The sequence below is a fragment of the Pteronotus mesoamericanus genome, unplaced genomic scaffold (genome assembly GCF_021234165.1).
Source record: "Pteronotus mesoamericanus isolate MK-2021 breed Mesoamerican mustached bat unplaced genomic scaffold, CSHL_Meso_final scaffold_54, whole genome shotgun sequence".
NCBI lineage: Eukaryota > Metazoa > Chordata > Mammalia > Chiroptera > Mormoopidae > Pteronotus > Pteronotus mesoamericanus.
Window position 1 is genome coordinate 62,209,248 of NW_026555321.1, and position 25,929 is coordinate 62,235,176.

Here is a 25,929-nt window from a genome sequence, read left to right on the forward strand (position 1 = left end):
GACAAGGCTTAAAGCAGACACATCAAGAAAAAAAGAGAGAGGACCCAAATGAATAATATCAGAAATGAAAGAGGAGAAATAACAACTGATTGCAAGAAATGCAAAGGATTGTCAGAAACTACTATGAGCAATTATATGCCAAGAAATTTGAAAACCTCGATGAAGTGAACAAATTTCTAGAAAAATATAACCTTCCAAAACTGAATGAAGAAGAAGCAAAAAGCCTGGACAAACTGATTAACAGCTGGGGAAATTGAAGTAGTCATCAAAAAACTCCCAGCACACAAAAGCCCTTGGCAGGACAGTTTCACAGGGGAATTTTACAAAACACTTAAGGAAGAACTGACACCTGTCCTTTTCAGAGTATTGCAAAAAATCCAAGATGAGGGAAGACTCCCAAACTCTTTTTATGAGGGCAGATCATCCTAATCCCAAAACGAGGTATAGACACAACCAAGAAATGAAACTACATGCCAATATCAGTTATGAACATAGACCATAAAATCCTCAACAAAATATTGGCATACTGCACCCAGTAATACATTAAAAGGATCATCCATCATGATCAAGTGGGATTCATCCCAGGGATGTAGGGATGATTCAATATCCGCAAATCAATAAACATAATACATCACATAAACTAAAGGAAAGACAAAAACCACATGATCATCTCAATAGATGTGGAAAAAGCATTTGATAAGGTACAGCACCCATTTATGATAGAAACACTCAGTAAAATGGGAATAAAGAGGGCATACCTCAATGTAATAAAGGCGATTATGAAAAATCTACACATAACATCATACTCAAAGGGCAAAAACTAAAAGCTTTCTCACTAAGATCAGGAACAAGACGAGGATGTCCGCTTTCACTACTTCTATTCAACATAGTATTGGAAGCCCTAGCCACAGTGGTCAGACAAGAAAAAGAAATAAAAAGCATCCAAATAGAAAAGGAGGAAGTAAAACTATCATTGTTTGCAGATGACATGATACTTTACATAGAAAACCCTATAGACTCCACCAAAAAACTACTTCACCTAATAAGTGAATTTGGCAAAACAGCAGGATATAAAATCAATATTCAGAAATTGAAGGCATTTTTGTACACTAACAGCGAAATATGAGAAGCAGAAATCAGAAAAAAAATATAGGCCATTTGCTATAGCAACAAGAAAAATAAAGTACCTAGGAATAAATTTAACCAAGGAGGTAAAAGACCTGCACACAGAAAACTGTACAATATTGAGGGAAGAAATTAAGGAAGACACAAATAAATGGAAGCATACACCATGTTCATGGATTCTAAGAATCAACATATTCAAAATGTCCATACTACCCAAAGCAATTTATAGATTCAACGCAATCCCTATTAAAATACCAATGACGTATTTCACAGACATAGAACAGACATTTCAAAAATTTATAAGGAAGCATAAATGACCCCGAATAGCTGCAGCAATTTTGAGAAAGAAAAACAAAGCAGGAGGGATCACAATACTGGACATAAAACTGTATTACAAGGCCACTGTAATTAAAACTGTCTAGTAATGGCACAAGAACAGACACATAGATCAGTGGAACAGAACAGAAAACCCAGAAATAAACCCATGCCTCTATGGTCAATTAATATTTGACAAAGGGAGCAGAAGCATAAACTGGAGTAAAAATAGCCTCTTCAACAAATGGTGTTGGGAGAGCTGAACAGCTACATGCAAAAAATTGAAATTCGACCACCAACTTACACCATACACAAAAATAAACTCAAGGTGGATAAAAGACTTAAATGTAAGTCGTGACACCACAAAAGTCCTAGAGGAGAACATAGGCAGGAAACTCTCAGATATCACACACAGCAATATTTTCACCAATATAGCCCATAAAGCAAAGGACATAAAGAATAGACAAGTGGGACCTCATCAAAATAAGAAGCTTCTGCATGGTTAAAGAAAACATCTGCAAAATGAAAAGGGAACCAACTGTATGAGAAAATATATTTGCTAATGATACATCAGATAGAGATTTGATCTCCAAGATATGTAAAGAACTCACTCAACTCCACTCCAAGACGACAAATGATCCAATCAAAAAATGGGCAAAGGACCTGGGCAGACGCTTTTCCAAGGAACAGATACAGAGGGCCTAGACACATATGAAAGGATGCTCATCATCACTAGCCATCAGAGAAATGCAAATTAAAACCACAATGAGATACCACTTCACACTGGTCGGAATGGTCATCATAAACAGATAGACAAACAACGGGTGCTGGCGAGGCTGTGGCGAAAAGGGAACCCTAGTACACTGTTGTTGGGAATGCAGACTGGTCCAGCCACTGTGGAAAACAGTTTGGAATTTCCTCAGTAATCTAAAAATGGAACTGTTTTTTGATCTAGTGATTCCACTGCTGGGATTATACTGTAAGAATCCTGAATCAGCAATTCAAAAGAACCTATGAACCCCAATATTCATGGGGTTCCAAGTGTTGGAAGCAACTTAAGTGCCTATCAGTAAATGAGTGTATCAAAATATGGTACATTTACACAATGGAGTACTATGCGAAAGAAGAAAAGAAAGAAAAGAAAGAAAAGAAAGAAAGAAAGAAAGAAAGAAAGAAAGAAAGAAAGAAAGAAGGAAGGAAGGAAGGAAGGAAGGAAGGAAGGAAGGAAGGAAGGAAGGAAGGAAAGAAAGAAAGAAGGAAAGAAAGAAAGAAGGAAAGAAAAGAAAGAAAGAAAGCGAGCTAGTACCCTTTGCAACAGCATCGATGGAACTAGAGATTATTATGCTAAGTGAAATAAGCCAGGGGGCAAAAGATGATATGATACCATATCATCTCACCTATAAGTGGAACCTAACCAACGATACAAACAAGCAAGGAAAATATAATCAGCAAAATTGGAAGAAAAAAAAATCCAACAGAATCAAGAGGGAAGGGAGTATGGGTAAAGGAAAGGGGAGGGTCAAGTCAAGGAACATGTGTGGAGGACCCATGGACAATGCTAAAGTAGGGAAGGACTGAGGGAGGGAGGTGGGGGAGGGGGGCAGGGGAAAGTTCTGGCGGGAAGGTGGAGACAAGTTTATTTGAACAATAAAAAAATAAATAAAATAAAATAAACAGTATGTTCTTCTGAATAACTGTGTTGGTCTTTGTTCCAGGCTCATTATGTACAGTGTTGCCCGGACCTGGCACCGGCCATTTCTCTGCTGTTCATCATGCGTGTTGAGAAAAAAGACAAGTCCGTGCAGCGCAGTGGGCAATGCGGTAAGCAGTGCAATGCCCCACTTGGGCAGCAGGTTCTAAGACAGGCTGTGCTCAGTACAGTCAGGGTTTTTGTGGATGGGTCCAAGGTCACCTTTCTTTAACTTCTTCCTCCAGTACTTACCTTTTTCTAACTAGAAGTATCAAAACAAAACAACCCTCCCATGTTGTTCCAAGAAAAACATTGTGCCAAAGAACTCAGTGTTAAAGGCACATGAATTTAACTTCTATCCCTACCTGATGCAAGTGGCTTTCAGTGAGAAAAACCAGAGAGTATGTGACAGCTCAGGACAGGGGTACTCCAGACAAACCCAGGTTGCTCTGACACTGATTCAGGGACACTCCTGCTTTAATTTGCTTCCCACAGATGGAGGAGAGTCTGCAAATTGTCATCAGATTTTCTGGGCCTTTCGGCCAGAAAGATTCTTATGTTTGAGGTTAGGGATGGCACTCTAAACTTTGTTAGTTTTGAATAATTCAAAGTTTTAAGGGTGTCTTAATATTTTCTTTTTCCTGAAAAGAAAAGTATTTCAGCTGTTGGCTGGCTGCATGAAATCTGTCCTCTCAGTGATTTACAAAGTGCTGTTTGCCCTAATGTTTTTATACAGTATTAATTAAGTCTGGGCCTGGTATTATGTATGTCTTCCTTCAAATGTCTCATTGCTTTTCAGTGACCCTATTTCATTTCTCATCACAAAACCTGTTCCAATGGCAAAAGTTTTTAGTCTCACTAAGAGAGAATCAATCATCACTCATAATATTGAGATACAATATTTACATAGGTATCACTATAAAGCAAAGGCAAAGAGTCCAAAATCTTGGAATGACTATTTATTTCAAAAGCTTAGGGTCATTAATCAGTACTCTCATCCAAATTTTATATTCTAACTTGAAAGGAAATGAATAATTGCCTGAGCAAGATGATTACTTTCCCTATATTTTATATTTTGTTCTACCTTTATTGTTTTCTGCTTACCAGTGCAATGAATATTTTTTGCAAAATTCCAACCTTGACAAAAATTTATGAGATGGGAATTCTTATAATATCAATCTGAAGAGATAACACTACTAATAGTTTGGGAGAACATTGAAAAATGTTATTTAAGCTTCAAAATATTTGCTGGTCATGGTGCCAGTTTTTCAAAAAGTCATTTTAGTTTTGAGCCACAAGAGGTCACCATAACATCATAACAAGGATCTTTTCATTTGCTTTACCTTTCCTGTTCAATTTTTCATATGGAAAATATCACATCCGAGTTTAGACAAGTGGCTTCCAGTTGCTTATGTTAAAAGATTTTTTTTTAGATGTCGCCCTCAGCCACAGGAGCTTTGTTGTTCCCCATCCCTCAAACATTGTTGGCCTTACAATTAAAGTAAGGAAGCCCTTCTTTTGTTGTTCCTAAACAGCAAATTACTTTTTAAAATCTTTTCATCTGTTATTTCACAGTTTGGGTTCATTTACCATTTTTATTCACAGACTTATCACATCGAAAGATGTTCTGTGAAATAGGGTGGAGATGGGTGTGAAAAGTCCTATGAACAAATAGGCTTGAGAAACGCAATAGGTAGTAGGTCCCACCTTGTACCATCAAAGTGCATACTGCCAAAATGAACTCTCTGAGAAGTCCTTTGCTTTACCTTGAAACAGCATTTTCCAGTCAATGGACTGGATGAGGGCTCCCTCTGCTTGGGCACTTCATGCCTTTAACAACCTGAAGAAGTAGTATTCTTTGGCACATTATTTGAAACATTCTGATTTATAACATTAGTTATTTTTTTAATGTTATGAAATTCATATATAATACTCATATAAGTATTCAATTTATTTTTAACTTGAAAAATTTTATTTTTTGAATTCAGATATATTTTAAAAATTAAGAGCTTTACAGTGTTCTCTTCTCCAAATAGTTCTCATTTAAATTTTTTTTTTAAATCTTGATGGCAGAGATCTCAGAACCTGTTTTGCTACAGTGGTAGCCTGTATGGTAATTACATGAACTAATGATGAAAAATTCACCAGCAGAAACAACAAATGGCATTATTATGCTGAGAATACTATTTCTATGAGAAAGTATGAACTAAGAAAAATGAAATACTATCGGAAGGGAAGTCATTATTTTACATTATTGTAAGTCTAGAAAAATATCACAGAAGAAAAATTTGTAATCAGAAAAGGTTTTATACTAACAAGGTTTTATAATGTCACACCAACTGCAGAGATAGGGAAGAACTAATGGCTTTTTCAGGCTAATCATTAAATTTCATTATATTTCCAAGTATTAGAAATATCTCTTTTCTAGTAAAGAAAAATGGGCCTGCATACAACTCAAATCAACTAGTCCTGTTTCTGCAACATATAAAGTTTTTTAAAAATGACTATTTTATTTGGTATGCTAATTTCTCTTAAAAATTGTTACAAAATAAATTTTAAAATATTTGAATTTTTTTTCCTCTTTTTTCCTGGAAACTTCTTGATGTAAAAGCGCTTCAGTTGCCACATAGAATAGAATTATAAAACATATTGGAGATAACAAAGAACTTAGGAACATCAAGAACAGCCTTATTACCTTAAAGAAAGAGAAACCCAACTTCCAAAGGAAAGGTTAAAAAATTTTTCACTTTTTAACAGCATCATACATCAATAATAACAGAACTGGGGAATAAAACAAAGATATTCTGACTCCTGGCTTATGATTTATTCCACTATTTAAAAAGTGATTTATATTGTTAGTAGGGGTGGCTAGAGGGTGGTGGGAGGCTAGCATCCTCTTGAGCTGGTTGGATTCCAGCACCCTGACGCATGTTTGGTCAGGTCACTTTGTTGAGTGACACCACTGTGGCATCTGAGGAGCTGTCGGCCAGCCAGTGTGCCGGGAAGCAGCAGCAGCCTCTACGTCAAAGAGAAGCTGAAATCCATCCTCCGTCACCGTTCTTCAAAATGCAGTGGAAGGTACCAAGGACTGTATTCTGACTGGCACATAGGACATGCATGGAAGCACATAAAGCTGGTCTTTTTGGACATTGTCAATATATAAAGGGACCATTACTTTTGTATAGAGCTGAATCCAGAGTAGTTTTGGTAGAGGGTCCTCAAAAACAACAGCTGCACTTACCTGCTGCCCAGTGTACTGCAAAGGGAAGGAAGCCATTGGATGGTCATTCACCTCAATGGGGGTTTTTTCACCATAAACAGTGGAAGCAAGATATTTTCTCCAAGAGGGTTATATCATCTAATGCTACATCTCCAGGTACTCCTTCAGAAAAAAAAAAAAAGAACCTGATCTTTTACAAGACAAATCTATTAGTCTTTATCAACGATTTAAGAAAACATTTAGACAATATGGGAAAGTTTTGATTCCAGTGCATCTAATAACTTCTGGTGTTTGTTTGGAACATTTTATTATGCATCCATAAAAGGAATGAATATCATTCCTTTTCTAGAACTTATTGGGTTACCTGACAGCATGGTAAACATTCTGAAAAATTCCCAGAGTGGAAATGCACTAACAGCATATGGCTTGTTTAAGATTGTAACGCCTGCCTGATATACCATGACTTTAGGGGGAACCTCCTTCACTGTGAAGTATTTGCATAGTCACGGCTATATGTCAACACCACCCCCTCTTAAGGAGTATCTACAGGACAGGATGGAAGAAACAAAGGAACTTCTCACAGAGAAAATGGAAGAAATGAAAAATACACTCACTGAAAAATTACAAGAAACCAAAGAAAAAGTTTCTTTATAAAAAAAAAGTGGAATAGGGTCCCTTATGTAACAGGTTATAAACAATTCTTGCACTTTAACCCTTTAGAAACTTGGGACAATGATACATGCTTCTCATTATATTTTTGGTTAGTTGCCTAACTATGTCAGCCACTTCTCTGAGGATTATAAAGAACTAAGAGAACCATTTTAATGATAAATATCACTAGAAAAATCAGTGTGTTTTGAAAAGAAAAAAATGAACCCAATATAAGAATTTCACATCAATAGCAGCAGTAAGCAGTGGTTAATATCTTGTAAGTCAGCTCTTTTTCAAGATCTTCATAATCATATTTGCTTTATGTTTCATTGCAGCTAAAATTGAGGCAGACAAGGCGACTGACTTCTTTAATAACAGATGTGGCCCTAGGCAGAAAGGTAACACTGGGCCTTCATTTTTATGCTGTTCATTGAGGTTTTAACTATATTCAGTTCTTAATGTGGAGACAAACTATCATCATCAAAACTGCCTGTGAATAAGAGGATATTTAGCCTTTTTATAAAAAGTGTGTAATAGTTACATACCAGGTAAAGTACAAACTTTATCTGAAGAAAGTTGAATAAAAATTGAGTCATGTATGTAGGATGCATTGGTTATATGTAAATGAAAATATTGACCATTTAAAAATGATTTTTACTTGAAGCTTGTCATAAATCATTAATTTCTTACAGCAAATATATATGGCCATAGTATGTTTCCACCTAGAACATAAAGCTGCCATGAGTTATGTCCTCTCCAACTAATTTTTCAGAGGAAAAGTAAAGATAATTATACCTTAAATGCACTGTGAAAATCAAGTTATCTTAGGCAGCGACTCGAGCTTGTGGTTCTCAAGCAAATGCAGGTTTAGAAGGATGGAAAATGGAACCATGTTGTCATAGAGTTGACTCACTCTCCCTGCCACCTGGCAGGTCTTTGTCTCAGCAAGCCAGTGCTCTTTCCCAATATGTTCATTCCAAAGTTAATGTTGATCTCACTGAGAAAAATTTTTTAAATTGTAAGTGCTTCTTTTTCCCTGATACTTAATCTTTGCTTGCGCATTTTACTTGACTTTTTTATAGAAAATCTGTCATTGAATTATCTGCTTGGAATGAAATTCAGCCATTGTCAGATAGGGAAATTAAAAATAAAAAAGTAAAAAATAAATAAAAGTGATTTATAAACTGTTCGTAATTTTATACAAAAATTAGCTCATTACTATACAATTAACCTTAGAACTATATCAAATGGGTTTTTCCTTGGAGAGAAAACCTTCCACTAGAGAGTTCTTTATTTCCACTACTAGATGGCAGGCCAATTACAAAGTCATAAAAGACAGGGGGCAAGAGTGGATGATGCAGTCTTGCATGTGAAGTGTGCAGGGCCACAGGCAGGCTGGAAACTCAAACAGGATTTCTTTGTTACAGTGTTGAGGGAGAATTCCTTCTCTGGGAAATCTCAGATTTTACTGTCCAGGCCTTCAGCTGATTTGATGAAGCCTGCCACATTAACAAGAGTAATCTTCTTTTCTCTTTTTTTGGATCTTGATGAAGTCAGAACTAAAGTTGCAATGTTGTACAAAGTTGAAAGAGCATGTATACAGGAGGGGCAGTGTAAATGTTTGACTTACGAATGACTTCAGCAGTCCAAATGACTTTTAAAGAAGAAGAGACAGAAGTACGGACAGTTCCTGGGACTATGGGACAGGGGACAGTTCATTGTAGGGTGCTGCTTAGAGTCCTGACTACAGCCACAATGCCGTGCTTGGGTCCCTGCCTCTGCACCAACCTCACAAAGCTGACTCAGGTCTAGGCTCACATTTGTGCCTCCTCAGAATCATTTTCATCACATCACATTGGATTTATGTTTTCATCACATTTACTGATGGATATCTAATTTGATCTATTATTTTTTATAGGAGTGAACCTGATTATTTTAAATTCAGTTCAAAAACCCCCATAACAGCAAGATAAATGAGGAAATATTGGTCAAACATCATTCGTGCACTAATCACCACCTCAGTCTTTTCCACCCATGATGTAGATCCCTGGAACTCCCAGAAGCAGAAGTATCATTTTTTTTAAAGGCAAGAAAACAGAAAACGTTTTGTCTGCGTTTTCTCAGAAGGAAACAATTAAGTATGGAGGGATCTTTGAGTTAGCTTGGTTCTTCTTGTCTCTGTTGTCTTCTGGAAGCTGCCTTGGCCTAAGCTGCTGTTAACCATGCTTCTTGTTCAAGTGACTCCATCATGGGGCCATCACACTGGAGTGTGTCTGAGCTAGAATAATATAAGGCACATCTCAGGTGCCCTTAAAGAGCTGGTTGCTCTCAGAGTCCCATCCCATGCTGTCAGGTTGTCCTGAAGAAGCACCATGTTTGCAGACTATCAGCTCCAGATAACACCATCACCATGAAAGTGTTTAAGTCCCTGTGTTTACTTGCTGCTTAAATACACACATTGCAATGCACACATTGCAAAAGAAAACATTTATGCAGCTTTTGAGTTTTTTCTATGTCCCTGGCTGCAGTTCTTGGGAAGGTAATTCTTTTGTTGAAAGACAGGTTGGACAGGCTGACATCTTGCTGAGGAAGGTGTTCATCTCGGTCTGTATTCTGAAGCCAGACTGCAAAGACCCTACCCAACAGTACAGTGGCTTCTACTCTGTGTATTGTGTTTTCCCTACAGATAGAAGACAGCTTGGGGACTTCCAGCCAAGATGGAGGTGTAGGTAGATATGCTTCATTTCATTGTACAACCAAAAGAAGGATAACAACCAATTTAAAAACAAAAAACAACCAGAATTTCCAGAAAATTGAACTGTGTAGAAGTCTGAAAACCAAGGAGTTAAGAAACATTCATCCAGACTGGTAGGAGGGGCAGAGATGGGCAGCCAGGGTGGAGAGGGCATGTGGCAAGTCTGTGGCTGGCAGACGTGGGGTCCCACATTAGCATGTGGATAAGCCAGGAGGAACAACTAGGGAGCAAGACAGACTGTGCAACCCAGGGCTCCAGCATGGGAAGCTAAAGCCTCAAAATCTCTGGCTGTAAAAATCTGTGGGAGTTTCAGCAGCAGCAGAAACTCCCAGTCTCACAGAAGAGTCCATTGGAGGGGCCCACAGGATCGTAGAACGTACACCAGCACCTTCACCTGGGATCAGCACCTGAAAGGGCACAATCTGCTTGTGGGAAGTGAGGAAAGTGACTGAAAGCATGGCAAGAGCCAAGCAAGCAGCATTGTTCCCTCTCTTACCCCTCCCCCACATACAGCACCACAATGCATCAAAGTGCATTGCCCCGCCCAGGTGAATGCCGGAGGCTCTGCCCCTTACAAAGTAACATGTGCATGGAGACAAAAGCAATATGGCCCAAGTAAAAGAACAGATCAAGACACAAGGAGATAGGCAAACTATTAGGTGCAAATTTAGAAACACTGGTAATCTCACAGAAATGATTGAATATGGCTGCAAAATAAAGGAAGAAGTGAAAGCTATGCAAAGTGAAATATAGAAAAATATACAGGGAACCAACAGTGAAGGGAAGGAAATGGGGACTCAGATCAATGGTTTGGAACAAAAGAAAGAAATAAACATTTAACTGGAACAGAGTGAAGAAACAAGAATTCAAAAAAAAAAAAAATGAAGAGAGGCTTAGGAACCTCTGGGACAACTTTAAACATTCCAACATCTGAATTATAGGGGTGACAGAAAGAGAAGAGGAAGAACAAGAAATTGAAAACTTATTTGAAACAATAATGAAGGAAAACTTCCCCAGTCTGGTGAAGGAACTAGATGTACAAGTCCAGGAAGCTCAGAGAGTCCCAAAGAAGTTGGACCCAAGGAGAAACACACCACAATACATCATAATTAAATTACCAAAGATTAAAGATAAGGAGAGAATCTTAAAAGCAGCAAGAGAAAAGGAGATAGTTGCCTACAAGGGAGTTCTCATAAGATTGTCAGATGATTTTTCAAAAGAAACCTTATAGGCAAGAAGGGGATGGAAAGAAGTATTCAAAGTCATGAAAAGCAAGGCTCTACAACTTAGATTACTCTATCGAGCACAGCTATCATTTAGGGTGGAAGGGCAGGTTAAGTGCCTCCCAGGTAAGATAAAGTTAAAGGAGTTCATCATCACCAAGACCTTATTATATGAAATGTTAAAGGAACTTATCTAAGAAAAAGAAGATGATCAAAACTATGAACAGTAAAAGGACAACAAACTCACAGCTAGCAACAACTGAACCTAAAAACAAACAAATAAAACAAAAACAAATGAAGCAAACAATTAGAATAGGAACAGAATCACAGAAATAGAGATCACATGGAAGGTTATTAGCAGGGAGGAGGAGAGTGGAGAATGAGGAAGCAGCATAATTGGTAGGCATAAAATAGACAGGGGGAGGTTAAGAAAAGTATAGGACATTGAGGAGCCAAAGAACTTATATGTACAACCCATGGACATGAACTAAGAGTGGGGAATGCTAGAGGAAGAGGGGGTGCAGGATGGAGGGGGATAACTGGGAGAAAAAATGGGACAACTGTAATAGCATAATCAATAAAAATACTTATAAAAAGAAGATAATTTTGGCCTTACTAACACTGATTAATTAATGCTAAAACATGATAATCATAGTGGTTTGTGAAATGACATTCTGAAGAAATCAGGCTCACCTTCTGGTTATTGGTGTTTGAAAACTGGGTGAAGCATCTGACAGTGACCAGATACCAACATAATTGACCTTAATATGTCTATATACATGAAGAATTCTTTTAAAAAATATTTTTGGAAAGATTCTTATTATTTACTTCAGAATAAGAGATGATATATTTTTAAAAGATTTTATTTCTTTATTTTTAGAGAAGGGAAGGGAGAGAGAAGAGAGGGAGAGAAACATCAATGTGTGGTTGCCTTTTGGGTGCCCCCTACTGGGGACCTGGCCCACAACCCTGGTGTGTGCCCTAGACTGGGAAATGAACCAGCAACCCTTTGAATCACAAGCTGGCACTCAATCCACTGAACCACACTAACCAGGGAGAATAATAGATGATATTAATGACTGAATTTAAAATCCTGGGACCCATAAATATTTAAAAAATTTAGAGCAAGACTAATAAAAAAAACTCAAAAACATAGTGGGAAATCATGTCTATTTTCCATTTTTCTATGTCATTATATATATTTCTATTTAATTATGGAAACACACACTATTCAAATTTGTTTTATTACCCATGGTAGGAAATCAGTTAGAACGACATTCTTTCAAAGGCAGAGAATGTAATCTTAGTCCAAAAATTTACTGAGATATCAAGGATCCTTGAAATTTGGTTAAATATCTTCTAATCTGCAGAATTTATTGTGGAAGATTTATTTTTATATGTTGATACTTTTTTTAGCCAACCTGTAGCTAACATAGGTGAATATTAAATTATTCACAACGAGGTACTCTTTGTTGGATTGAGGTTAGAGAGCATAGAGATTTACAGCAGGTGCAGGGAGTCCATGTTGCAGGGATTGTCTGCACTACTTCTTTGTTTTCCAATCAATGGCTCCCTTGTCATCAAGGCTATGGTGATATATTGTGAGGCCAGAGAAAAATACAGTCCCAGCCCTGAAAGTGGTGGGAAAGAATACAAATCTGTAGAACACAATTTAGTCTCTCAGATATTTTGTGATGCTCCAATAGCTTTTAAGCTTCTGCAGTTATGAACCCAAACCCAAATCAACCTGCTATTTTCCAGCCAATCTGCTTTTTCTTTTAACAGTTACTCATACATTCAGGTCTAAGTAGTCACATAGAGTTTAAGTAGTTTCCAGGGGAAGAATGCAAGGAAAATTATGGTTTCAGAATATAAAAAGCAACTGATATTTTTGTATCTTGACAAATCGAACTGTGAAATTATTTTTAAAATGGGCTGACAAATGAGATAAGACTAGACTAAGAGGAGTAACAGTTGTGGGACGTTTAAGTATTTTGTTTCTATTGACTAAACAGAAAAATTGTAAGGAATACTCCTATAGGAATATCTGGTTTAAAACTAGCCAGTGTTCCTTTTAATTGGGTGAGAGATATCACCATAAATTGATTTTAGTAACATTACTTGTCTCCACACACCAACAAGGAACTTCCTTTATTGAAATAAAAGCACTGTTCCTTCTTTCAGATTTTTACAAAAGTGTTACAAAATACTCCATTCCTCATTGTTTTGGTTGAACACACACATGGAATCTATAGGAAATGGATTATTGACCCCATGGTACAATCACATTATCTGGGGCCCGAGGGAGATGAAAGATGCTTGGATGGATTTGAGGAAGAAGGAAGGACAAATGAGCACTGTTCACAGAGAAGCAAACAGATTAGTTAATTAACTAGCAAGTTCATAGTTTCCACTCAAGGGAAAAGGTCTTTGCTCCTAACACACAAGCAGGATGACTTGCTTCTGGAGACACAGGGATGGATGGGAACCCCAAACAAGGCATACTTTTATCAGTAAAAAATCTATGTGAACATGATTACTAGTGTCCACTGATGGGTTGGGTGTGGGGCTTTTGAGCAAACACCAGTGTTTCAGGATGAAAAGAAATGTAGATACTTTTATTTATTTTTTGAAATTTTTAAAAAATTATATCTTATTGTTTATGCTATTATGGTTGTCTCAATTTTACCCTCTTTTCCCCCTTTACCCAGACTGTCTCCACTCCCTCAGGCAGTCTCCACACCATTGTCCATGTTCATGGATCATGTATGTGTCTTCTTTGGCTATTTTATTCCCTATGCTGTTCTTTATATCCCCATGACTATTCTGTAACAACCAGGTTGTACATCTTAATCCCTTCATCTTTTTTGCCCATTCTCCTGACCGTCCTCCCATCTGGCAACCATCAAAATGCTCTCTGTACCTATGGTTTTGTTTCTGTTCTGCTTGTTTGTTTTATTGGTTTTTTTTTAGCTTCTATTGTTGATAGATGTATTTATTGCCATTTACTGTTCATATTATATTTTTGAACTTCTTCTTCTTAAAGAAGACCCTTAAACATTTCATATAATACTGGTTTAGTGATGATGAACTCCTTTAGCTTTTTCTTATTTGGGAAACTCTTTATCTGTCTGTTGACTCTAAATGATAGCTTTGCTGGATAGAGTAATCTTGGTTTTAGGTCCTTGCTTTTCATCACTTTGAATATTTCTTACCATTTCCTTCTAGCCTGCAAAGTTTCTTTTGAGAAACCAGCTGATGGTCTCATGAGAGTTCCCTTGTAGGTAAATAACTGCTTTTTGCTGGCTGCTTTTAGTATTCTCTTTTTGCTTTTAACTTTTAGCATTTTAATTATGAACCCTCTCTGGATTCATCTTGTTTTTGACGCTCTGTGCTTCCTGGACTTGTATGTCTATTTGATTCAACAAGTTAGGGAAGTTTTCTGTCATTATTTTTAAAATAGGTTTTCAATTTCTTGCTCTTACTTTTCTCCTTCCAGCACCCTTGTGATGCAAATGTTGGTACACTTGAAGTTATTGCGGAGGTTGCTTACATTGTCCTCATTTTTTTAATTCTTTTTTCTTCTTGTTGTTCTGATTAGTTGTTTTTTGCTTCCTTATATTCCAAATCATTGATTTGATTCTCAGCTTCATCCACTCTATTGCTGATTCTCTATAAATTGTTCTTCATTTCAGTTAGTGTATCCTTCATTTATGACTGTTTCTTTTGACAGTTTCCATGTCCTTTTTTTATGCTGTTGAAATTTTGTTATCTGCTCTTTCCCTAATTTCATTCAGCATTCTTATAACCAGTGTTTTGAACTCTGCATCTCATAGATTTCTCGTCTCAATTTTGTTTAGTTCTTCTCCTAGAGTTTTGTTCTCTTTTTCCATTTAGTCCATGTTTTTTGTACCCTCATTTTGGCAGCCTCCCTGTGTTTGTTTCTATGTTGTAGGTAGAGCTGCTATGTATCCCAGGCTTGGTGGAGTACCCTAATGTAGTAGATTTCCTGCAGGGTCCAATGGCACAGCCTCCCCTATCACCCAAGCTGGGTACTCAAGGTCCACACACCATAAGGACTATGTACACCCTCTGCTTGTAGTTGAGCCCTGATTGTTGTTGTAAGGTCAATGGGAGGGATTTACACAGACTGACAAGCTGTAAGGGCTGGCTCTGACCACTTACCACCAACCTCTGACTACTCCAGCTGCGCTGGAACATCAGCTGTGCAGGAGCCCACTCCACAGAGGAGGACTTACTTCAGAAGGTTCTGGTGCCTGCTGAGTCCACCGCTTGAGTGTGTCACTTGTGGAGGTGGTTGGGTGGTGGTACTCCAACGTGGTCATAGCTGTCCACTGGGTGTGCTGGCTCTGAGGCCTCCCAGAAGGTAAAGGCCAAGGTCATCCACCGCCTGTGTTCTGTGTGGGGCCACCTGGTATAAGCTACAAAGCAACTGCAGATGGCTGCTACTTATGCTGGACTTGGAGGTACCCAAGCAAGACCAAGCTGTGAACTGAGGCCAGCTGCTGTTAGTGCTGGTCCTGGGGCCACTTAGCAAGAGGTAAGGGGCTTACAGGCCAGATGCTGCTTGTTTGAGAGGATTTAGGAAAATCTGAAACATGAACCAAAATAAGCCATTCATAATGAAAAACCATTGGAAGCAGCTGGGTAGGCCCAAAAGTTTGGTGGCACAGAGCCTCAGGGAATCACCAGAGTGGGGCAAATATTGTGAACCAGGTTGATGGAGTCTCAGATATGGCACCAATGTGCCAGCTCTTTGGAGGGTGAGCTCAGGAAAAAAAATGGCTTCTGCCAGCTCTTCTGTCTGGGAGAAAGCTGTACCTCAGCTCTTGCCCTGATACCCGACAATTCAGTTTCTTCTTGCATGCCTCTGGTGCCTTTCAAGCTCCTGCCCCCATGCTGGATCTCAGAGGGACTGACTCTGAGTAAGTTCATGTATGGGACCTTTAAGAAGAACTTCCTGGGAATTCAGAAGTTTCTGCCTTCCACAGCCTCAATCCCCACTGGTTTTTATAGCCAGGAGTTATGGGGACTTACCCTCTTGGCTCTGGAAACCTGGGCTGGGGGACTTGGTGTGGGACTGAGACCCCTCACTCCTGAGATATCTCTCCTGCTTTTTATCCACCACATGTCAATGTGGAACTAGCTTGTTCTGCATATTTTCCACTCCTACCAGTCTCGATGTGATTTCTTCTTTAATTCTGTAGTTGTAGGACTCCCATCAAGCTGGATTTCTGATAATTCTGCATGATGGCTGTTTTATAATTTAGTTTTAATTTTGATGTGGTTTTGTGAGGAGGCAAGCCATGTCTACTTAGGCCACCATCTTAGCTTTCTCCTCAATCTAGATACTTTTTAAAAAGCTTTTTAGCTGAGAAGGGTCTCAAATAAAAGAAAGGTCAGGAAGGTTGGATGGAGGTTAGAAATAATGGCAAAGGTATTCTGTTAACAATGGACAGGCTGTAGTTGTACTTACTTTGCTATTCTATATGTGCTATAATATCCATAGCATTCACTTTGAAGAAGAAAATCAGTAACTATTTTAATAATGATAGTTCTAAAGCAAATGATTTCCCCAGATGTCATGAGAAAAGTAAGAGTTGAATTCTGTCACTTCAACTATTTTTCCATTCTCTTTCTCTTTTACAAATCCATTTAGTAGGACTCAGTGTACTTTCTTTTTTTAATTTGCAAAAAGAAAACTTCAGTTTTGTGATTGTCCATTCTATTAGTTTTGACAAATGCAGAATCCTGTGACTACCATTACCATCAAGATACAGAATAGCCTCATCACCCCCCAAATTCCCTCCTGCTACAACTTATAGCTACCCCACTCTGAATCACTGAGACCACTAATCTGTTTTTTCCTATAGTTTTACATTTTCCAGGGTGTCCTATAAATAATCATTCACATACTATTCATTTATTTTTTGACAATACCTCCAAAATCTCAAGGAGATTTATACGCTTTTTAAAAGAGGAAGGAATGAATTAAAGACCTCATAGGTGCCAGGTACAGTACAGTTGTTATAGTGGCATTTAATTATTTTGTAAAAATGTAAAAGGAGGATGAGTCATGATTCCTAGACTCTGAAACTCCTGTTGATCAGAGTCTACAAGACTCTGGCCCTGAAAGATCAGGCAAACTCAGGTACATTGAGTGAAAGTGAAGGGACCTTGGATTGAGTGGAAGGAACCTAGGATGTTGACCCTAGGTTCCTTCTGCAACAGGAAGAGCAGTTGTCTGTGAAGGGAAGACCATTTCCTGTTGGCTCTGCTAGAGCTGGTTGTAGGCACAGTCCTTGATGAATGAATGAGTGGTGTTTGAAACTTTCAGAGGTGCTATGAGGGAACATTTTTAGGTGAAATTGGTTGCTGATGTGACTTTTGTGATGGGTTTCCAGGATCTGCAGACTTTTGGCACTGTGGTCTCAGTGAAACACATTCTCAATGTGGATGGGACCCTCTCCTAGTCAGGGGTCCTGGAGAGCTGCACTGTCTTTTGAAAACCTTGAGACAAGTTTGGTTAAAAGTTTCCTGTCTTTTCTTGAATATTAGATATTCCTTTATACCAAATGGCTCTCTTGCTATCTGGCCAGTGGTCTACTTTGTTGGAAAGTAACGGTATTTAAGCATTCTCAGGGCCAAATAGGGGTCAGCTCTTGTTCAAAATAGCACAGTAATATTTTTATTTTGTAAGTGGCTTTGGATAATGATGATATCATTTTTTTTAAATGTCAGGTTTTTGTCTAAAGGGCTGCAAAGCACTTTTTTAGTGTACCCACAGCTAAGTAGCCTCTCTGGGGTCAGAAAGCTTACCTTGATGAGTAACTTTTACTGTTGTACTGATATCTTAGACTTGGAAATATTCTACTACATTTTATTTTAAAATGTCTCTGAATCCATTAATTTTAAGGGATTATGAATTCATACAAATGATTTAAATACACACAGTAAGGTAATATCTTGTAATATTAATGTTGTTTTTTACTTCCCCCATTCACTTATGCATGGCCTTTCATCCACATTAACTCAAGAAGTAAGGTTGTTTTCCTGGGAACAAAAGATCAAGAAATAGCTTGTCAATCTCTTTTTTTTTTTTTTAAGTTATGCAAGTCCCATTCTTGATGAACATCAGGAAGAAAGCCCCAAGATAAACACACCCCAGGTGTTATGAATTAACAAGTGATTTGGAAAGTTGCAGTACTCATACCATTCTCTCCTCCCTCAGCACAGAAGGAGGGTGTCTAGGAAGAGGAGAAGTTAGGGTAGACAATCAGGAGTTATGATTTTTTTTAATAGTAGACTGGAGGAATTGGACAGAAGATAAGGGGACCCAACTGGCCCTGTTGGAGGAGCTGGGCACAGCAGGAGGCTACTGGGGACCACAGGGCTAAACAAGGCTCGTAAGCCCTTCAGAGAAGCCCAACTTGTTAGGCCATTTGTCCCTTCACTGTAGGAGACACAGTAGATTCCAGAACACATTGATGTTCCTGCAACAGAGGGTGGGTACCCTCTGTACTCAAAGGGGAAGGGGAATGTGGAAGGGAAAACACCAGCCCTAGACTTAGGTGAGCCTTGCTGGCAGTGAAACCAGAAAAGAATGAAAGAGAATTATTCAGCTATTGAAAACAGGCAGCCCAATTACAGGATCCATGTGACACAGCTAAGCATGGTCTTCACTAAAGCAACAAAAATTTAAAATTTAATCCTGGTGCCTCCTTCTGTCCAGTCAGTGCTCATATTCTTTTTCGAAGATAATTTTAAAATTATATGTATTGGGGTGGTGCTGGTTAATAAGATCATATAGGTTTTTAGCGTACATTTCTGTGATACATCATCTGTATATTGCACTGTGTGCTCACCACCCAGTCTAGTTTCTTTCTGTCCCCATATATGTGGCCCCCTTTATTCTCTTCATCTTTTCCCCACCCCCTTCCCTCTGGTAACCACCATATTGTCTGTATCTATGAGGGTATTTTTTTGTCTGTTTTGTTTACTCATTTGTTGCTTTCAGTTTTATATCCCATATATGAATGAAATCATATGGTTCTTGACTTTTTATGTCTAACTTATTTCACTTATCATGACATTCTCAAGGTCCATACATGTTGTCACAAATGGCAGAATTTCATTTTTTCTTATGGCTGTGTAGTATTCCAATGTATGTATGTACCGTATCTTCTTTATCCAATCACCCATCGATGGGCCCTTTGGTTGTTTTCACCTACTGGCCACTGTGAATAATGCCGCAATGTACATAAGGGTGCATCTATCCTTATAAATAAATGTTCTTAAATTTTTGTGTAGACACCTGGAAGAGGAACTTCCATACTGTTTCAGAGTAACCTCCATATTGTTCCTTTAGTGTCTGCCTCTGTGTGTGTCAGACTCACAGCAGGTGATCACCTGACCTTAACACCATTATCAGTGAACCCTCCTGGGGACAGGTTGGCATTTTTAAGAGTGACAAGTTAAAGATAAAAATCTGTTCTTGACTCAAGACATATCACAGTGGACTTTAAAGTTTCAGGAAGTTGGATGAGAAAACTTGATAGAATCAGAAACAGAATAAACTCTTGATACACGTAACAATATGGATAAGTCAAAATAATTATGCTGAGTTAAAGGATAGGAAAAAAAGTGTTTATACTAAAAGGTACAATTTATACAAAACTTCAGAAAATGCAAAGTACACTATAGCAATAGGTTGCAGACCAGTAGTTGCTCAGGGACCTGAAGGGGTGGGAAAGAACAGAAGGGAGAGAGTCAAGGATGGAGGAGGTTTCTGGGATGATGGATGTCTCCAGTATCCTGACTATGCTGACAGTGTCATGGTTGTACACATCTGTCAAACATATCAATATGTGCACTTAAAATATGTGCAACCTTCTGACTTCCCCCAGAGCTATTGCCTTTTTATTTGCTTAGTTTTTTATGTATCTTATACTATATACTTATTTTTCTCAAGTCTCCCAGTTATTTCTTAACAGACATTTCCTCACAAACAGATCAGAAACCCTATCACCTACATATGTTTGATTGTTTTCTTCTGACGTTTCTTGGTCATTCTCTTCCAGCCTAGACTGGAGGCTCTCTTGGGCGAACTTAATGGTGGATCCTGGCACTTCGTCCTCTCTGTTAAATCTCTTTGTTTTCTCCTGGGTCCCTGGTCTTCATCTTTCTTCACTTATTCCCTTATTTCTGTGGAGAACATCCTCCAGGGATTCCAGGAAAACTCCAGACCTGGAGATTTGCATTCTCTGGAGAAGTTTCGTATACCTTTAATGTCTAGAGAGGTGTTTTTTCTACCATTTCTCTTGATTAGTTGCTTGGCTGAGTGTGGAATGTAGGACTGAATATCCTTTTTATAAAATTTTTTAATACAATTTTTAGATTTCTTTATTTTTTAAAGTATATTTTATTGATTATGCTATTACAGTTGTCCCAATTTTTTTCCCTTTTTTTCTCCTCTGTCCTGTACCCCTCTACCACCAGCATTCCCTCACTTAGTTCATGTCCATGGGTCATGCATATAAGTTCTTTGGCTTCTCCATTTCCTATACTATTCTTAACATCCCCCTGTGTATTTTGTACCCACTATATATGCTTCTTATTCCCTGTACCTTTTCCCCATTCTTCCCTCACCTCCTCCCTGCTAATAACCCTCCACAGCGATCTCCATTTCTGTGATTCTGTTCCCGTTCTAGTTGTTTGCTTAGTTTGTTTTTGTTTTTAGGCTCAGTTGTTGATAGTTGTGAATTTGTTATCATTTTACTGTTCATAGTTTTGATTTTCTTCTTTTTCTAAGATAAGTCTCTTTAGCATTTCATGTAATAAGGGCTTGGTGATGATGAACTCCTTTAACTTTACATTATCTGGGAAGCACTTTATCTGCCCTTTCATTCTCAATGATAGCTTTGCTGGATAGAGTACTATTGGATGTAGGTCTTTGCCTCTCATGACTTCAAATAGTTCTTTCCAGCCCCTTTTTGCCTATAAGATTTCTTTTGAGAAATCAGCTGACAATTTTATGAGAACTCCTTTGTAGGCAACTCTCTCCATTTCTCTTGCTGCTTTTAAGAGTCTCTCCTTATCTTTAATCTTGGGTAATGTAATTACCCGGTGTGCCCCAGTGTGTGCTGCCTTGGGTCCAGACTTCTCTGGGACCCTCTGAGCTTCCTGGACTTGCACGTCAAGTTCCTTCACCAGATTAGGGAAGTTTTCCTTCATTATTTTTTCAAAAGTTTTCAATTTCTTGCACTTTCTCTTCTTCTTCTGGAACCCCTGTGATTTGGATGTTGGGACGTTTAAAGTTGTTCCAGAAGTCCCTAAGCCTCTCATTTATTTATTTATTTATTTTTTGAATTCTTATGTCTTCATTCTGTTCCAGTTGAATGTTTATTTCTTTATTCTGCTACAAATCATTGATTTGAGTCCTGGTTTCTTTTCCTTCACTGTTGGTTCCCTGTATAGTTTTCTTTATTTCGTTTTTCATAGCCTTCACTTTTTCCTATGTTTTGTGACTACACTTGATCATTTCTGTGAGTGTCCTGATGACCAGTGTTTTGAACTCTCCATCTGATAGGTTGGCTATCTCTTCATTGTTGAGTTGTATTTTTTTCTGTAGCTTTGATCTCTTCTTTCATTTGGTACATATTTATTTGTCTTGGGGCTCCTGTTATGTTTTGCTTCACTAAAAGTGAAGCAAGAGCTGAGCAAACAATGCCACTTGCTCAGCTCTTGCTTCACTTTCAGTCACTTCTCCTGCTACCCACAAGCAAATTTGGCCCTTCTGGTGCTGATTCCCAGGTGGGTGGGTTTGTGTGGGTTATGGGACGCTGTGGGCCTCTCCAACAAACCCTCCTATGAGACTGGGAGTTTGTCCTGCTGCTGAAACCCTGGGATGCACAGTATGCCTTCCTCCTCTGTTGTTCCTCCTGGTTATCCACATGTAAATATGGGACTACCCTGACCACCAGCCACCATCTCACCTTCCCCATCCTCCAGCCATTGCCTTACTGCGTGTCCTCTCTGCCCTGGCTGCCCGTCTCCACCTCTCCTACTAGCCTGGATGAATGTTTCTTCAACTCCTTGGTTGTTGGACATCCATACAGTTCGATTTTCTGGTAGTTCTGGTTGTTTTTATTTTTAAATTTGTTGTCCTTCTTTTGGTCATGCAAGGATGAAAAGTGTATCTACCTATGCCTCCATCTTGGCTGGCAGTCACGATTGAAAATCCTTTTCATGAAGAATTTGAAGATTTGCCTTCTCCCTTCCCTTCTTTCCCCTCCATCCCACCCAAGTTTCTGGTGTTGCTTTAGGAGTACAAGGTTAATCTTCTACTTGATCCTTAGTAGATGGCTTTTTGTTCTCTTGGAAGCCCTGGCAATTTCTCCGTATTTTCAGTGTTGTAAAATTTCCTGGTCATCATTTTTTGTTGTTGTTCATTATGCTGGGTACTCACTGGGTCTTTTAGTCTGGATTCCAAGTGCTTCAGCTTTGTGAAATATTCTTGATTTCTCCCTTTTACAAATTCTTCTCACCTGCCTTCCTTCTTTCCTTGGGAACTTCACTTACTAGATATTTACTTTCAAACCCTTTCATTGAATATTTTCTTGCTATAATTTTTTTATTCCCAAGGACTTCTACTTGCTGTGTTCTTTTTTAAAAAACAAACAAACAAACAAACAAACTAGAAACCTGATGTCCCTTGATTCAATATTTGATATCTTTCTAAGGATATAGAAATACATATTCTACATATATATTTATCTAAACGTGTATGATTTACATGGTTTCTGTGTGTGATATATACCCAATGAATGGCGTATAAGCCAAATTATTTCACTATTAACAATTTTAAAAAAAATATTATCAAACAGTTCTGATTTGGAACAACAGAAATCTTCTAAAGCTAACAGAATTGATTAGCTTATACAAGGAAAGATTTTATATCTCTGAAAGAAGCTTTGTTGTTTAGCAGGTTCAACAAGCCATTCTAAATCAGCTCGACCTCTTCCTGAAGAGGTGTTGTTGCACAAACAGGGCAGTGGTGATGGGTCCTGGTCCCAGCAGATCACACAGGTAGATGAAGCCCTGCTATGCTCTCTGTAAATTTATCCAGGGGCTCACATCAAATGGGAGGCTGTGGTTATGGTCATTTAAAAAATGTCTGTTGGCTTATATTTAACTGGTAATTCCCTGTGCCACTGTTGATTTTTTTATTTTAAATTTCTCTTTTGTCTTCTAAGATGTCTGGGGGCTCCATTTACTCACAGATCCACTCTGTGTCCACAACATACTTCCTGTTCCAGATATAGCTGTTTTTAAAATGGCAGATTAGCTTTAAAAATGTCTACAAAATTTAGTTAAATGACTCATTCTATATCAAGAAAATAAAAGTCTCCCTTAAGGGTCATTGTTCAGTGTCCCTTGATACTCTGGTTTCCTAGCTTCCTCTTTTAACATCTAAATCCTGATTCTCAGGTAATTTCTTACCTGAGCAAAGACAGATTTTTATGTTTACTTTTCTTCTAGATGAATGCATATGTGCGTCTATGCTGGTCATGGGTGCACAGTTGGAGATCCCCGCCCATCTCTTCATCACCTGTATGGTACCCAGAGGTAGGAGCTTACTTCTTAGTAGACCAACAACTTGGCCCTTGGTTCCTCTATTTTTTTTGCCTCTAAAAAGATATTTATCTATATTTTTTAATTGTTGTTCGAGCACAATTGTCTCCATTTCCCACCACCACTCTTCTGCACCCCACCCACCGCCACTTCCCACACTCAATCCTACCCCCTATCCCGTTGGCTTTGACCATGGGTCCTTTATACATGTACCTTGATGACCCTTCCCCTTCTCCCCCTGCTTTCCCCCTTCCCCCACCCCAGTTACTGTCAGTTTGTTCTTTATTTCAATTTGCTTGCTTGTTTGTTTTGTTGATTAGGTTCCACTTATAGATGAGACCATATAGTATTTGTCTTTCACTGCCTGTCTTATTTCACTTAGCATAATGCTCTCAGTTCCATCCATGCTATAGCAAAGGGTAGAAGCCCCCTCTTTCTTTCTGCTGTGTAGTATTCCACAGTGTAAAGGTATCATAGTTTTTTGATCCACTCATTTACTGATGGACACTTAGGCTACTTCCAGCCCTTGGGTATCGTGAATTGCGCTGCCATGAACATTGGGGTGCATAGGTTCTTTTGAACTGGTGTTTCAGGATTCTTAGCATATAATACTAGCAGTGGAATTGCCAGGTCAAAAGGCAGTTCCATTTTTAGTTTTTTGAGGAAATTCCATACTGTTTTCCACAGTAGCTGCACAACTCTGCATTCCTACCAACAGTGCAGTAGGGTTCCATTTTCTCCACAACCTCACCAGAACTTGTTGTTTGTTGATTTGTTTATGGCAGTCATTTTGACCAGTGTTAAGTGTCATCTCATTGTGGTTTTAATTTGCATCTTTCTGATGGCTAGTGATGCTGAGCACCCTTTCATATGTCTCTGGGCCCCGTCTATGTCCTCCTTGGGGAAGTGTCTGTTCAGGTCCTTTGCCCCTTTTCTAACTGGATTGTGTGTCCTCCTGGAGTGGAGTCATGTGAATTCTTTATATATTTTGGAGATCAAACCCTTGCCCAAGATATCATTGGCAAATATGTTTTCCCATACAATTGGTTCCCTTTTCATTTTTGCTAATGTTTTCTTTAGCTGTGCAGAAGCTTTTTAATTTGATCAGGTCCCATTTGTTTATTCTTTCCTTTGTGTCTCTTGTTCTAGGGGACATATCGGTAAAAATATTGCTGCGTGGTATATTTCTACCTATAGTAGAGATTGCTCGCTTCTCCATATACCTGCCAAACTGAGTATTACCAATCTTTTTCATCTTTGCCAGGCTCTTAATTCTATCCTTTAAGAAGTCCCCAGAGAAACCTGAGTTTGAATCTCAGCTTTGCCATTGAATAGCAGTGTGCCCTAGTTTACTTATGTATGAAATAGAGATAATACTTTCTTCCTTATCATAACACTGATGTGAGATATATCACACATGTAAACTGTCTAGCATAGAATGGGAATATTAATAATCCCCCAACAGTTGGTTAAAGAAAATTTTTCTAGGTTATTTTTTTGAGAATAGAACAATATTTAGAAAGGACATAATCTCACTCTCTTTAGTGGCATTTTCAGAATAAAGTAGGGTATTATTTGAATCCCCAGAAATTGATAGCTACCAATCCTTGATTCTCATGGAGAATGGGTAGGGAAGCCAGAGAGAAAGAGGGAGAATTTTCAATTGGGGAAAGCTGTTTCTCGAGCATGCTAAGCTTGTTTCTGTCTTTCTCACTTGCTGTTTCTTTGGCTGGGAGGATGTTTACGTCACTGATGTTTATATAACTGGCTCCTCTTGTAGGATTGTAGGTTAAATTTGAATTTTTCAGAAAAAGTTCACTCCTAACCCCTCAACTCAACGTAGCCTTTACCACAATCATTTGTTGTTTGTTTATTATATATGTTATTTCGTCTGTCTCTCCTCCAGAATGGAAGCTTCTTGAGAGCTGGCATTTGTCTATTTGAATCAATGAATCCCAACTGGTCACACACATATGTACTTGGCACATAGTGGATATTCAGAAATATCTGTTGAACAAATGTTGGAATGGGTAGACCATGTTTTAGCACTAAGAAAGCAAAGCAAAAAACGTGAATCATTGATTTATTACTGGTAACTTACTCCTCTTTCTATACGGATAACACTTAATAATGGTCATGAAGCCTGTGTTCAGGAAATCAAGGGGCAAAGAGCTACTTTATTCTACAGTTGATGGTAGAGCCATAGACATTGACAATGTGTTTTTGAAGCAACTTATCAATGGTCAGCTCCAGTCTGAGGAAAAATATTGTGAACAGAGGATGTCATAGTGTTTCA

At 38.4% G+C, this 25,929-nt stretch overlaps 1 pseudogene; it reads left to right on the plus strand.

The window, feature by feature from the left end:
• Window positions 1-6,196: 6,196 nt before the first annotated feature.
• Window positions 6,197-17,473, plus strand: LOC129088164 (protein FAM210A-like; annotated as a pseudogene).
• The last annotated feature ends 8,456 nt before the right edge of the window (window positions 17,474-25,929 follow it).